At 43.4% G+C, this 13460-nt stretch overlaps 1 protein-coding gene across 2 annotated transcripts in view; it reads right to left on the bottom strand.

Annotated features, from left to right (window-relative positions):
- Positions 1-13090, bottom strand: part of ST3GAL6 (ST3 beta-galactoside alpha-2,3-sialyltransferase 6) — a 69935-nt gene extending 56845 nt beyond the window's left edge. Inside the window, exon 1 of one of the 2 annotated variants that reach the window (XM_048493961.1) lies at positions 12424-13090. The gene's annotated coding sequence lies outside the window, so the exon portion shown is untranslated. The remainder of the gene's footprint in view (positions 1-12423) is intronic. The other variant, XM_048493960.1, reaches the window with a different exon arrangement.
- Positions 13091-13460: the final 370 nt, after the last annotated feature.

Raw genomic sequence — 13460 nt, 5'->3', positions numbered from 1 at the left:
GCCATTTGGACCCGTTTTCGACGACCCTGAAGATCTACCGAGCCGGAGAGGCAGCTCCACACAGAGCCGCCTCCGGTTCGGCCCCTCCACTCACCTTTCCTTTCAGCGCTGGGAGGCGGAGGCACTGGGCAGGGAAACCCACTCTGCCTGACGGATCAGGCAGCCGCCTGCTCCATGGGGCAGAGGGGGAATGGCGGCTGCTGTGGAGGGACACACCCATGCTACCCTCCAACCTCCAGGAGTCTGAGGGCAGCGTGGGTGTGTCCCTCCAGCCCTCCAGAGCAGCGCTGGAAGGAGAGGTGAGTGGAGGGGACGTGAAAAGCACAGAGCCGCCTCTGGTTCAGCCCCTCCTTTCCTTCCAGCGCTGCTCTGGAGGGCTGGAGGGACATGCCCAAGCTATCCTCTGACCTTCAGGCCACACAGAGCTGCAGTATAAGGCTGAAAGAGCCGCATGCAGCTCCGGAGCCACGGGTTGCAGACCCTTGGACTAGTGTATGAGCCATGGAGATTAATATTGCCAAGGAAAACTACCATGGAGATATTAAGCACTTCACCAACTGTAATACTAAAAATGCTGTGTATCTGATTTTTTGAGAATGTGGGTTGAATTATATTGGTCAGACAAGAAAGAGAATAAAAATTAGAGTGCTTGAGTACTTGTCCTAGATTCAAAACAAGGTCATGGAGACACTCCTCATGAAACACTTTGTACAAAAAACAACCCAAGTCCAAATTCCTTCACTTCTTCCTAGTGGCAACTATGGAGGAAAGAGATGCACAAACTAATATACAACAGGAATACCAAATAATCGAGGCATTTTACATACATAGGCTGCAAACTTTATTCCCAGTGGGACATAATTCCAATTTGAACTTTTCTGCTTGTTTATGAACTGTACCACTTTAACGAACAACACCTATGAGGAGGTGTGCTGACAACTGACCTACAAATGATTGGTTGTTATCTGGACACAGTGTGTAACAGACTTCCCTCTGTGATGCACCTCTGACGATGCCAGCCACAGATGCAGGCAAAATGTTAGGAACAAGATCCACCAGACCACGGCCACACAGACCGGAAAGCCCACCTCAACCAGTTGCTGGTTTGTCATTTCTATTGGACATATACTTTCTACTGTACATATTATGGAGTGGGACATGTGGGACAAATTGTACTGCTTGTTTTGGATAAAAGAAATAACAGAATCTGTTTTAGATTGTAAGGCAGACAGCCAGGGGTCCAAGGCCAGGGTTGGCAGCTGAAAAATGATGCTGCTGCAGAGTATACACAACAGACATCTGGTGTTTATCAAGCTGGAATAGATAAAGTTCTATCTTAGAATAGGGTCTGTATTCTTTGTCTAGTTAGAAACTTTGTCCTTAATCCGATGGCAACCTTCCAGTCAGTTCAACTGAAATATGGAAAATACAAGGTAAACCAATCATCTGTCTAGTTAGAAACTATTTTTCTTATATGGAACAACCAATCAGAATCAGCCTCAGCTTTCTGGATGGAAAAGAAAGGTGTATAAAGGAATGGCTTTGTTTTTTTCTCTCTTGGGTCACACAATGTTTTAACTGGATGTTTCTGCTTTTCTTGCAATAAAAGCTTGCTTTATGAGACTAATTTCTGTTTGGACAAATAATTTTATTTGTCTTACACTTTCTCAACTAGCAGTTTAATAAGCAAGTGATAATCATCACAAGAATGCTTATCAGTGTAGAAATAAAGCTTCAACTGCTGATTCATCCATGCCAATCTATCTCTATCAGCACACAAGCAGGCAGTGGCAGTTTTCTTATGTCCTAAATCAGGTGGCAACCTTCCAGTCAGTTCAAACTGAAATCTGGTGGTTACATGATAAAACAGAATTTTCCAGCTGGGCACTTTGAACAGAAGAATTCTGGCAAGAAGTAAGCTTTGACTCAGATTAGTTACTGGACATCTCAGAGCTTAATACAAAATTATTTAACCAACACTATTTATTGGATTAACTTTTAATGTTGAAGAACATGCAATTTTTGGATGGTATACATACAATTTGAAAACTTGCTTCGTTTTAGCTGCGAGAGAAAAGGTGTTATTTGCTACAGCCTAATCTTCAGCCAGCACAACAAAACTGTCAGTTCCACAGTACATCAGATGTAGACATGTGATCTATAAAAGTCAGCTTTTATTAAGCAGGAAACCACGAGTTTCCTTCCTACAATGCCAGCAGTACAAGGTTTCTCTGTAGCAGTAATTAATAAGCGTTACACTACACTTCCCTTTGCACTAAGGACAGAACTGGGGGTTATCTATGCTGAAGAAATTTAAATTCTGCATTAAAATAACCCAGACTCTGAGATATGTTTAAATTAAGCAACTGTATATACAGATTTTTTTGGTCAGGTATAAGTTACCCCCTTTAAAAACTACAGAGGAAATAATATATGTCTGGCTCCTGACTATCCCTGGAAATCCTACTCTGACTTCAGAGATGTACACCAGAGATTTGTGAACTTAAAGGTCTATCTTCATTCCAAGTTTCAATTTGAACTTGGTCTTACAAAGTTTGAGGGCACAATTTCAAACAGTTCCAATGAGGAGGAAAAATGGGAGATATCTAAGGAAACCAGGATGGCTGTCTAAAGACCTTTCAACTGAGCTAAGATTTAAAAAGGTCATGTACAAGAAATGGAAAATGGGGGAAATCACCAAAGAGGAATTCAAACATATAACCAGGATGTGTAGGGATAAAGCCAGAAAAGCTAAATTTAAGGCTTGCCAGAGAGGTTAAAAACAACAAAAAGGCTTTTTTGGTTATGTCCGTAGCAAAAGGAAGAAAAGAGATAGGATAGAGTCACTGCATGGAGAACATGGTAATAGGGGATTAAAAAAGGCAGAACTTCTCAACACCTTCTTTGCCTCAATGTGTGGGAGAGCCACTATTAATTTGATGGAAACATCACCAGTTGAAGTCATGCCTGTAGCTTAGAAGCCTCCACCCAGTTTAACAACACCTGCAGCAGTTAACAGGCATACGAGCAGCTGCTAATGATCAGTAATCAAATAAAGTATATGGGAGATCAGAAGGTGGAGGGGGGGAGGAAGCTGGTGTCTGCTTCACTGGTAAGGAGAGCTTTTCTGTCCTGCTGGAGTTATTGGAAAGCTTTATTCGGTATACCAAAAGGGATTGATTTTATTTACTTCATTTCTTGTTATTTTGGAATATTGTGAATAAACGTTGTAATTTATTTATGGACCATGGCTGGTGTAATCCTTTTTTCCCCCTGTGGAGTGGCTGGAGAGGAAGAAGCTAAGATGGGAGAAAAGTTGCACTGTACGGCAAGCCCTTATCAGACAAGGAACCAGAGATGTTGGACGTTTCCAGCCAGCAGAACTTCCGTACACTCAGTCTTTTCCCAAAAAGGAAACAGTGCTCATACAGGGGAAAATAAAACAGAAGATACAGTAGGAGAAATTCAGCACAGAATAAATAAAAAGGTAGTGCAGGAACACCTGGCTACTTTAAACAAATTCAGATCTCCAGGAGCTGATGAGCTACATCCCAGTGTATTAAAAGAACTGGCAGAAATAATCTCAGAACCACTTGCTATAATCTTTGAAAACTCCTGGAGAACAGGAGAAGTCCCAGTTGGCTGGAGGAGGGTTAATGTTATCCCCATTTTCAGAAAGGGGAAAAAGGAGGACCCTAATAATTATCATCCAGTCAGCCTGACATCAACATCAGGGAAGATTCTGGAGCAGATTATTAAACGATCTGCCAGCACTTAGAAGGGAATACTGTGATCACAAAAAGTCAGCATGGGCTTCTGAAAAACAAGTCATGCTGGAGTAATCTTATCTTTTTTTTATAGAGTGACAAGCTGGGTAAAAGAAGGGAATACTGTGGACATAACATACCTTGATTTTAGTAAAGCTTTTGACAAGGTGCCACATAATATTCTTGCAAGTAAGCTACTGAAATGTGGACTAGTCAATACTACTATTAGATGGATTTCTAATTGGTTGACTGACCGAACTCAAAGGGGGCTCATCAATAGCTCATCTTCATCCTGGAGTGAAGTGGCTAGTGGGGTGCTACAGGGCCCAGTGCTATTCAATATTTTTATCAATGACTTAGATGATGGAATAGAGGGCATGCTAATCAAATTTGCAGATGACACCAAATTAGAAAGGGTAGCTAATACCCTTCTACAGTCAGTGTGTCATTTAATTTAACTTTAATTAATTCAATGTTGGGTTTTTAAAAACATATATTTAATTCTTTGTACCAGTAAATGTGTTTGGATTTGCTTTTCAGGAAGTAAACTGAAATCCAGAATGCAAGTGTTTATATGGTCATTTTATATGATTGTACACATCATTCTATTGAGATTTTTTTTCTACTGATGAAAACAATTTCCCCCCAGAAACATAAGAGTGGTCAGTTGTAAAATGGTTTAGTGGTGCTGTTACCTTAACTGGTTAAAGAGGTTTTGTTAATGTAGTTAGTTCACATTTTTAACAGAAGTTCTCATGACAACTATTAAAGTTACATTCTCCCTCACTGGTTCATTACTTAACAAATATATTTAATAGATTTTTATCTCACCTTTAAGAAATAATGCATACAGTTCTAAGACAGTAGAATACACTAAAATAATGCACTAAAATAAAGCTGACTAGTATATTGCTTACTGGAGTCCTAACACAGCACACAGAGAATAATGTAAGTATCTTTCTAGCAGCAAGGAGGGCTGAGGAGAAAAGACAAAGGGATAGGAAGTTCTCTCTAGTTACTTTTATAGAAAAAAGCTGACCATAACCTCCTGATCTCTTCAACCAATCATACAGCAGAATCTACTAAACTTTCCAGGGTATTACTGAGTCCCATTTTCCCACATCAAGTTCACAGCTGAATCACATAAACTAAATTAGCAGACCTGAGAACCTGTCCTTGAAAAGACACTGCTGTATGGGATGGTAACTAGCACCAGCAAAGAGTCAACTTGAGCTAGAAAATTCCTTCAAGATAGATTCTCCCTTGACACTGTACTTTATTTCTTTATCAGTCTATTTTCACTCACATCTCAATATTTCCAACCTATTATTCATAGTACAGACAAAGGCCATGCCTCTCTGTCGCTCTTACTGGATTTATCTGTAGCCATTTGCCATCTTGTTGAAATGCTTGAAGGCAGAAACAGGTTTCAGGAGATATGCACTGGACTGGGTTCAAAGCATTCCTCAAGGATTAGACTCTAAGGGTTGTTATTGGAAACAAGTTGTCATTGGCATGGGACCTATCTTGTGAATTTGTGGGTTTACTGACATCAATATGCTGATGATTCTCAGTTCTATATATCCTTATCCCAATCTCCCAGTGATATAGTAGAGATCCTAAATAGCTGCCTGGATGTTATGGTTAACTGACTAAAAGCAAGCAAATTGGAACTAACCCCTAAAAATGCTCCCCACTTCTGATTAAATTCAGGCAACCACTGCCTTTGGGTTAACCTGAATCCAATATCATTAAAAGCCTTGGGGTTAACCTGTATCCAGTCTTATTATCAGAGAAGCAAGTTAATGTGGCAGCAAAAATGTTTTCCACCCACTCAACCTAGCCAATAAGATGTCCCTGTACCTTGATAGTGCTGATCTGGCCACCTGAATCCATGGCAAGATTGCAAATGCCTTAGCAGACCAGGTGCTCAGGAGCAGCAGCAGGCCATTGCTTTCACATCTTGCATGTGAGCTCCCAAAGGTACCTGGTGGGCCACTGCGAGTAGCAGAATGCTGGACTAGATGGACTCTGGTCTGATCCAGCAGGCTAGTTCTTATGTCCTTATGGCACAATAATACTGACACTAGACAACTGTAACGCACTGTATACTGGTCTCACCTCAGATGCAAAACCCATCATGGTTTTGGCCACTCTTATCTGAGGAACCGCTCTCACTCATACTCCACCACAACAGATTCATTCATCTGAAGAGGTGCAAAAGGCAAAAATCAGCCACCGCCCCATGCATATGATTTCCCCATCACGGCTCCCACCTTACAGAATGGTCTGCCCAAGGAGTTTAGGAAGACTCGCAGTCTCCTGGCTTTCTGCAAACTATGCAAAACTGAAATATTCAAGAGGGTCATTTTATACAAGTAATAGGGTTGCGCTGTACAAAATTACATTTGTTCAAATGATCGGAGATAGTGGTCTGCACTTTTGTGTATAGCTTACCTTAAATAGGATCCTGTCACACAATTTTTGCACCATTTAATGAGTTACGCTAACACCTATGCTCTGCTTCAGTTCTGTCTTTTAAATTTCTGGTTGGTTCCAGAAATTTCTACAATCCTAGTACATTATTTATTGAATGTCCCATTCTGTTGATTGTACTGATTCACTATGTGTCATCTGCTTTGAGTCCCTGTGAAAAAGACGGGCTATAAATAAAATAAAAATAAAAACTCTTTTCTTAGGCTTACACTTCACTATAGGTATCTACAAGAAAAACATATTGCCCATCATTGTGGAAAATACAACAGAAACTGGTGGGAGGGAGAGACATCTCCCCAACTTATTGTCAAAAATCTATAGACTTGAGAAGCTCAGAGTACACCTCTAATATAGCCTTGGTGCTTGTTGAACATGAGCAACAATTCCTACCAGGAAAAGTTTACTAGGGCTGTTATTTAAATTGCCCATATAAGGTCAAGCAATTGGCAAACTATCTGAGAAATGAGGCAGCAGCAATTGGGTGGGTCACATAAAAACAAACAGAAGTCTAAAAGCAAACTGGGGTGCTGTGTGGGAGCTTCAGAAATAGAAGGAAATGCGTCTCCCAGCAGCATTAGTCTTCTTGACGTTATTCTGACATCTGTGGCTGGCATCTTCAGAGGATCTGAAGTTCAGATCCTCTGAAGATGCCAGCCACAGATGCAGGTGAAACGCCAGGAGAGAATGCTGCTAGAACACGGCCATATAGCCTGGAAACCACACAGCACCCCAGTGATTCCAGCCGTGAAAGCCTTTGACAATACATTAAAAGCAAACTATTTTTCTTGATTAGCTGTGAATTTTTGCATAACTACATTTTATCCTCTAAGTCCTGTATTGCATGGCCCCCTGACCCTGCTGTTAATTTTGTTCACATCTCCTATGCAAAAAGTCATGCCCAGTGGGCAGCCAATTTGTTGCATCTGAAAAATCCTTTTGGGTCCTCCCCACTTTTTGCAATATGTGGATTCATACTTGCTTTTGCTGCTGAAGGATAAAGGGCTTTTGGATTTACTAGTGCTCTATCTATATACTACCATTGCTTGCTTACTGATTTGCCTTAACAGGTTACTGTAGCCTACATCAGTATACAAAGCTCTAGATTGGTGGGTTACTCAAGGATCTCAGGGACAGCACTATCCTTCTCCCTCTCTCTCAGGGGGTATCAAATTTTACATGGAGAGGAAGTATAGAAGCAAGTTCCCAAGATGGGAAAGGGTAGCTTCTGTTTCTGCACTGCTAGCAGTCTCTTAGTTTTTGAGGAAAGCTATAGCTGCTCAGCACAGAGTAGTTGAGTACAGTTCAAGCTCTGCTCACAACCTGAGTTTGATGCCAACTGAAGTTGGTTTCATGTGGCCAGTTCAAGGTTGACTCAGCCTTCCTTCTTTCCAAGGTCAGTAAAATGAGTACCCAGCTTGCTGAGGATAAAGTGTAGGTAACTGGGCAACGCAATGGCAAATCACCTCATAAATATAGTCTGCCTAGTAAACTTTGTGATGTGACATCACCCCGTGGGTCAATAATGATCTGGTGTTTGCACAGTTTTACTCATCCCTCACTGATTTCAGTAGATTTAATAATCACACTGATGTAGGAAAACATCTCCCCGACTTATTAGCACAAAACTGTAAGGCTTGAGAAAGCCAGTAAACACATACTAACATCTTCTTGTCCATGTGACTGTCAAGCAACTTAAGGGTGATTTCCAACCACCAAGCCATATTTGTTATGGAGTAAAATTACAGCTAAGACCTGCACAGTACTCTAAAAGATGGAGTTCCATCAGCATGCCTGTAAGCATCTGTGTCATGTGGCTGCTTTTCATGGGCCCTTTACTTTCAGGGTCAAATGAGACGCACTGAAGAATTCTGGGCATTTTTTTTCTTATACATTTTAATGGCCAAAAGCAGCATGAACATGCTATAAATAGCTAGAGAGAACTAGTGAGGAGACGGTGCTTAATTACTTTGACTCTGGTCATTTTTAGTGCTCAAAATCAGCCTCACTATATGGCTTTTCTTCCAGTGCTACAAAAGATATGAGAATCTTCCATGATTTCCTCTACAGATGGGGAAAGTTGCTTGTGGAGAATCATTTTTACTGAAAAAAATTATCAAAACGGGGGAAAAACTCAAAGCTGTTTAGTACTATAAACAGGCAGTATGCATAAGCATATAGTAAAGAACAACACATCTACCGAAAGCTGAATTTCCCAGCACGGTAAGCTTATATCCAAAGCCACTGTTCCTTCTATGTACTTCTGATTTCACTAAATGTTGGCTTCCACTTTCCTGAATCTATTAAGAGAATTTCCAAAGAGCTTTGCTTTATACTTACCCAAGAAATCAAAGCCTTCAGGAGTCACTGAATAATGCAGTTCAAACCTTGCTTTGAAAAAAGTAGGAGACATTGTTCCTTCTACTCAAGTTGTATCTTTGATGTTCTATGTTGTGTACTGCTATGCATCCTTATGCTTATACATACTGCTATGATGTTGCCCTGAGGACATGCACAATGTTGTCATATTGAGCCATTTGAGATGTAGTAATCTGAAACAGTGCACAGATCAATCAATAATTTTTAAAAGTTTCCTGCACAATTTACTCTACAGCTCAGTAATTTTTGGCTGTATGAAAATGTCAGTGTTAATTTTTGCAAGCTAGTCTAAACTTCTGTCCAGGTCACCTAACAATTACAAAGAGCCAACTGGAAACAGTGTAGAAAACCTTTTGAGGAAGTGATCTGCTGGATCCCGAAATGGGAACTCAGGTTGTTCCCCCACCTTTTTTTTTCATTTACAAGCACAGAGCTATTCTGTTTTGCCCCCTGCCCACTCATTGTTTTGCCAGTTCTTGTGTTTGACTGTTTCAAACACCAAATACAGCTCTTCAAAAAAAGTAACCTATGCATCCATTCAGTAGAACTTCTCTTTGCTTCTGACAAGAATATATAAAGCAACTGTGGATCAGCATTGAAAGGTTATTGCCAAAGACCACCAAGACATCAAGAAAGACTCATAGTGTACTCCTAAGCAAAGTTACTCCCTTCTAAATCCACTTGAACAGAATAGACTTTGAAGAATCCCACTTTCCCTAAGCACAGAGAATTTGCGCAACGCACAGACGTTGGGCATGAGCCTCACCAGTTTTGAATCATCTAAGAAATTCTACAGGGAAACAAATCTTTTGTGAAACCACCACTATCAGCAGCAATGTATACAACTGCTTTTCCTCAAATGTGCGTCAATACATAAGCACAGCTGTAAAACTTGCCATAGGTGAAGATGGTAGGATGCATACTGCATACATTTACACAACAGACTTTGCTATTTATATAGTACAGCTTCTCTGTAACATATTTATAGGAAGCTAAAACTTTCTGTCATTCAGGGAAAAGGGGGAACTCATCTGTAACTGCCACCATAAACGGCAAGGGAAATTGCATAAAGAACAAATACTTGTGTCTCTATCCTACAAATAGGGATGTGAAACAACCTGGTCTCATCAGATCTTGGAAGCTAAGAAGTGTAAACCATCATGGAAATACCTGCAAAGAAAGATAGCAGACATCCTCTGCTTTTTACTTGCCTTGAAGGACCCTTGCTGGGGCCACGATAAGTCAGTTGGAAGTTGACGGCATATACGTACATTGCCTGCAAATATCTCTCTGCAGTCAAACATTATGTAAGCCATTCTCAGTCAAAGGGCGATAGATCCTAACATTACAGCCAATGAGCTCATCCTGAGAGCATTAATTAAAAGAAATGCAATCCACATGGAAGAAGAATTTGCGCAACGCACAGACGCTGGGCATGAGCCTCACCAGTTTTGAATCATCTAAGTACCAATGTACATAATGTTTCTTCTAATTGGAGGCATTTCTTCTATTTTGTTTTAGATTTGTGTAATAAAGATATGTTTTTCTTTATCATTTTTGAGCTCCTTTGTTAAATCTTGGACATTGGTCCTCTTTTGGGGGATTTAGAGAATATGATAAATGGCTGCCAAGCACTTCTCAGGTTTGGCCAAGTTCCAGCCCTCTACTCCAGAAATAGAAAAGTCAACATCCTTAATCCAAGGTATTTTTAACAGCAATAGATATCCCTGTTAAATGACACATACTTACATCTCTGGGGGTGGGGTGGGGGTGGGGGAGTCTGGAAATGTTTTCATAGCTTTTCCAAAGACATAACAAATATTTTGCTAGGGATTTCAGCCATTCACAGGGTAAATTTCTAGCATACTTTCCTCTCCACAGTTTTCCAGGCCTATGCCTTTTAGCCAGAATGGTGTATTTACATTATTTAGAGTCCACTTTTCTCATTGGGACTGAAGGAGGATTACACAGGGCAAGTAAATGCAACTAACAGGATGGGATATCCAAAAAGAGTGCAATACAATAAACAGTTAAACTGTCAGGCTAGGATCTGGGAGACTCTGTCTGGTTCAACTCCTTCCATGATCATGCAAGCTTACTGGTTGATTCTGGGCTAGTCACACACTTTCAAACTAACCTACCTCACAGGGAATGTGTATGGAGGAACATAGTTAAGTTATAATAGGGGAGCTACAAAAAAATCAAATCAAATATACAAACCATAGTGGGAAATTTACAGGGCTGATTTCTTTTTAGCAGCATTTAAAATAACACTGGACTTTGAATTTACTATGGAAAATCACCTTCCTCCCCAATTTAAAGTTATCTACATTGACTCCAGAATTTTCAGCAGTTAGGGTGGGGGGAAAAAGGACTTACAGGGAGCGACCTACATTTGCAGCTGTACAGGTAAAAGAGCTGACATCCCTGGATTAAACTTCAGGGCAAGTGTAGGGTTCCTCACTTCCTTCCTGGCCCCCTCAACCATTTCCAGGACAGGCTAGCCTGATCTCATCAGATCTCAGAAGCTGAGCCGGGTCAGTCCTGGCTAGTATTTGGATGGGAGACCACCAAGGACTAGCAGGGTCACTATGCAGTCAATAGCAAACCACTTCTTTTAGCCTCTTGCCTTGAAAACCCAACTGAGCAGAATGCAACTTGAGGGCACTTTATATACACAGAAGAGCTACCCGGGAAGGTAGGCCTTTTTCTCTCGACTCCTGGAAGGGAGAAGTCACGCCTCCCCCCGGATCTCGTTTCACTCCCGAGAACTTTTGGGGTTGGCCCTAATAAAAGGTATAACATGGATTTTGTTCTTAACGCTTTAGCCCTTTTTGTGAAAAAGAGCGAGAAGAGGAGGACTAAAAAGGAGGCGAGTAAAAAGGAGCTGTAAGAATGGGGGACAGGTTTTCTTCCCCAGCTCTAAGTCTGGGACAAAGGAGCACAAGCCCCGAGATCTGCTGCGATTCCCGTTCGCGTGGCTGCCTTGGCTGCCAGGAGAAGGCGAACAGACTAGCGAAGCGTGGTGAAGTCTGCCGCCAGGAAGGAGCTGGCCCTGGTCAGCTGGCTCGACTCTCTCCTCCTCAGCAAGGACCAGCCAGACAAAGGCGCACACAGCCCTGTGTAGGGACCTATCTCATTCCCAATGCTCTCGTTTCTCGCTAAGAGGAGCCCCGGGCTTTCCTTTCAGGCGAAACCAACCGCTCCTCCAACTCAGCCTCCTATCTAAACGCTCCCTGCTTCAGAGCCTCTCGTCGCAGCCTTAAACCAGAGTTAAGCCTTTCTAAGCCTACTGACTTCAATGGGTTCAGAAGGGATTGACGCTACCAAGGACTGCAGTAACCTCGTTACGTGGTGCGGGGTTGAATCGTTCCACGGCATCCGCACTGTCTGCAGGATGTTTTTTGCTCCCTAAAGAGAATATGCCCGGCCTGCTCAAAGGCAGCGGGCTCTGGTTCAGGCCCGCTGACGTTTCAAAGAGCTCACGGGGTCCCCCTCCCCTGTTCTTACAACTGGCTAAGCGCGACCACCCGTTTTCGGACGCGCCTCCTGAGCACAAGCCCCATTGTGTCCCCCCCCTACAGCGCCACCTACAACCCCTGAGAGAAGTGGGCAAGGGTTAGGGGTCTCTTTGACTCGGCTGCCATTCCTGAGAGAAGTGGGCAAGGGACTCTTTCTTTGACTCGGCTGCTTGGCCTCGAGAAGGCTCCAGGAGGAGGGCTCTGACTCCAAGCGCAGGCGGGACCCCCAGCCCTCGGCCTTGCTCGGCTTTCGTTCCCCTTACCGTGCCCGGCGGGCTGCTGGTTTTTCGCGGACCTCCAGCGTGGCTGCAGCCGCCCGTACTGCTTCGCCGGCGGGGCTTTCCCTCGCTGTGTTCTGGGCAGCGTCCGGCCGTCCCCCCCTCGAGCCAGGTCTACAAGGGAAGGAAGCGGAGCCTCGCTGGGAGGTGGGCTTCCCGAGGCAGCTGGGAGCCTCGGCTGAAGCCGAGTGGCCAGAGAGGTAGTGGTCGATTGCACAAGCCGCGCTAGCTCCGCCTGTTGCAGCCTTCTCTGTAGGTAAAAGGGAATCCCTCCAACTTGTGACGAGCAGCACCCCCGCGCCTCCCCTCCGGCCAGACGGCCCGAGCGGGGCAGGCTTTTTCTTAATTCAGCTACTTCAGCATTTAACAGCAGCAGTGGAGGTTCGGGGCCCTGCTAGTCCGAAGTCACAAGGAGTGCCGCCGCGCCGCGGGACTCTCCAGTTTTTGCAGCTGAATTCCTCTTGGAGTGATTTAACCTCGGGGAAAAGGGCAGATGTCAGCGCCGGATGGTTGTGTTTTTAATTACTCAGGATAGGGATAATAAGCACGATACCTCAGCTCGAGGATATCGCGGAGTTCTTTCCCTGCTTTCCCAGCGAGGTAGGACGCATGGCACGGCGGGCGGGCAGCAAAACTCGGGAGCGCTTGGTCGGGGCAGGCGCTCGCCTCTCCAGGAAAATCTAATTATCCGTGCTTCCCATTTCCCTTTTGCGTCCTCACAAACGAGAACCCGGCAGGGACGGGAGTGCCTGGAGAACCTGTTGGTTTAACAAATGGTGTGGGGAGGGGGTTAACGCTTTTTGTACAACTAGAGGACGGATTCAAGCAAGCGGCCCGTCTGCTTCGGATGAGACGACTCAATGCAGCCTTCATCAGCCGCCATCCCTCCCTTTCCTGGAGCTGCAGCCACATGGTATTAATTTGCCACTTCAGTCCACATGACTGTAAGATGGAGAGGCTGCGTAGTGCGGGACAGAACCTACAGACACCATCAAGTCGATGCAGAGCATTCTTTTTTTAAA

Source organism: Sphaerodactylus townsendi, linkage group LG04 (assembly GCF_021028975.2).
Source record: "Sphaerodactylus townsendi isolate TG3544 linkage group LG04, MPM_Stown_v2.3, whole genome shotgun sequence".
NCBI lineage: Eukaryota > Metazoa > Chordata > Lepidosauria > Squamata > Sphaerodactylidae > Sphaerodactylus > Sphaerodactylus townsendi.
The sequence above is the reverse complement of the archived record's forward strand: the minus strand, read 5'-3'. Positions and strand labels throughout refer to the sequence as shown.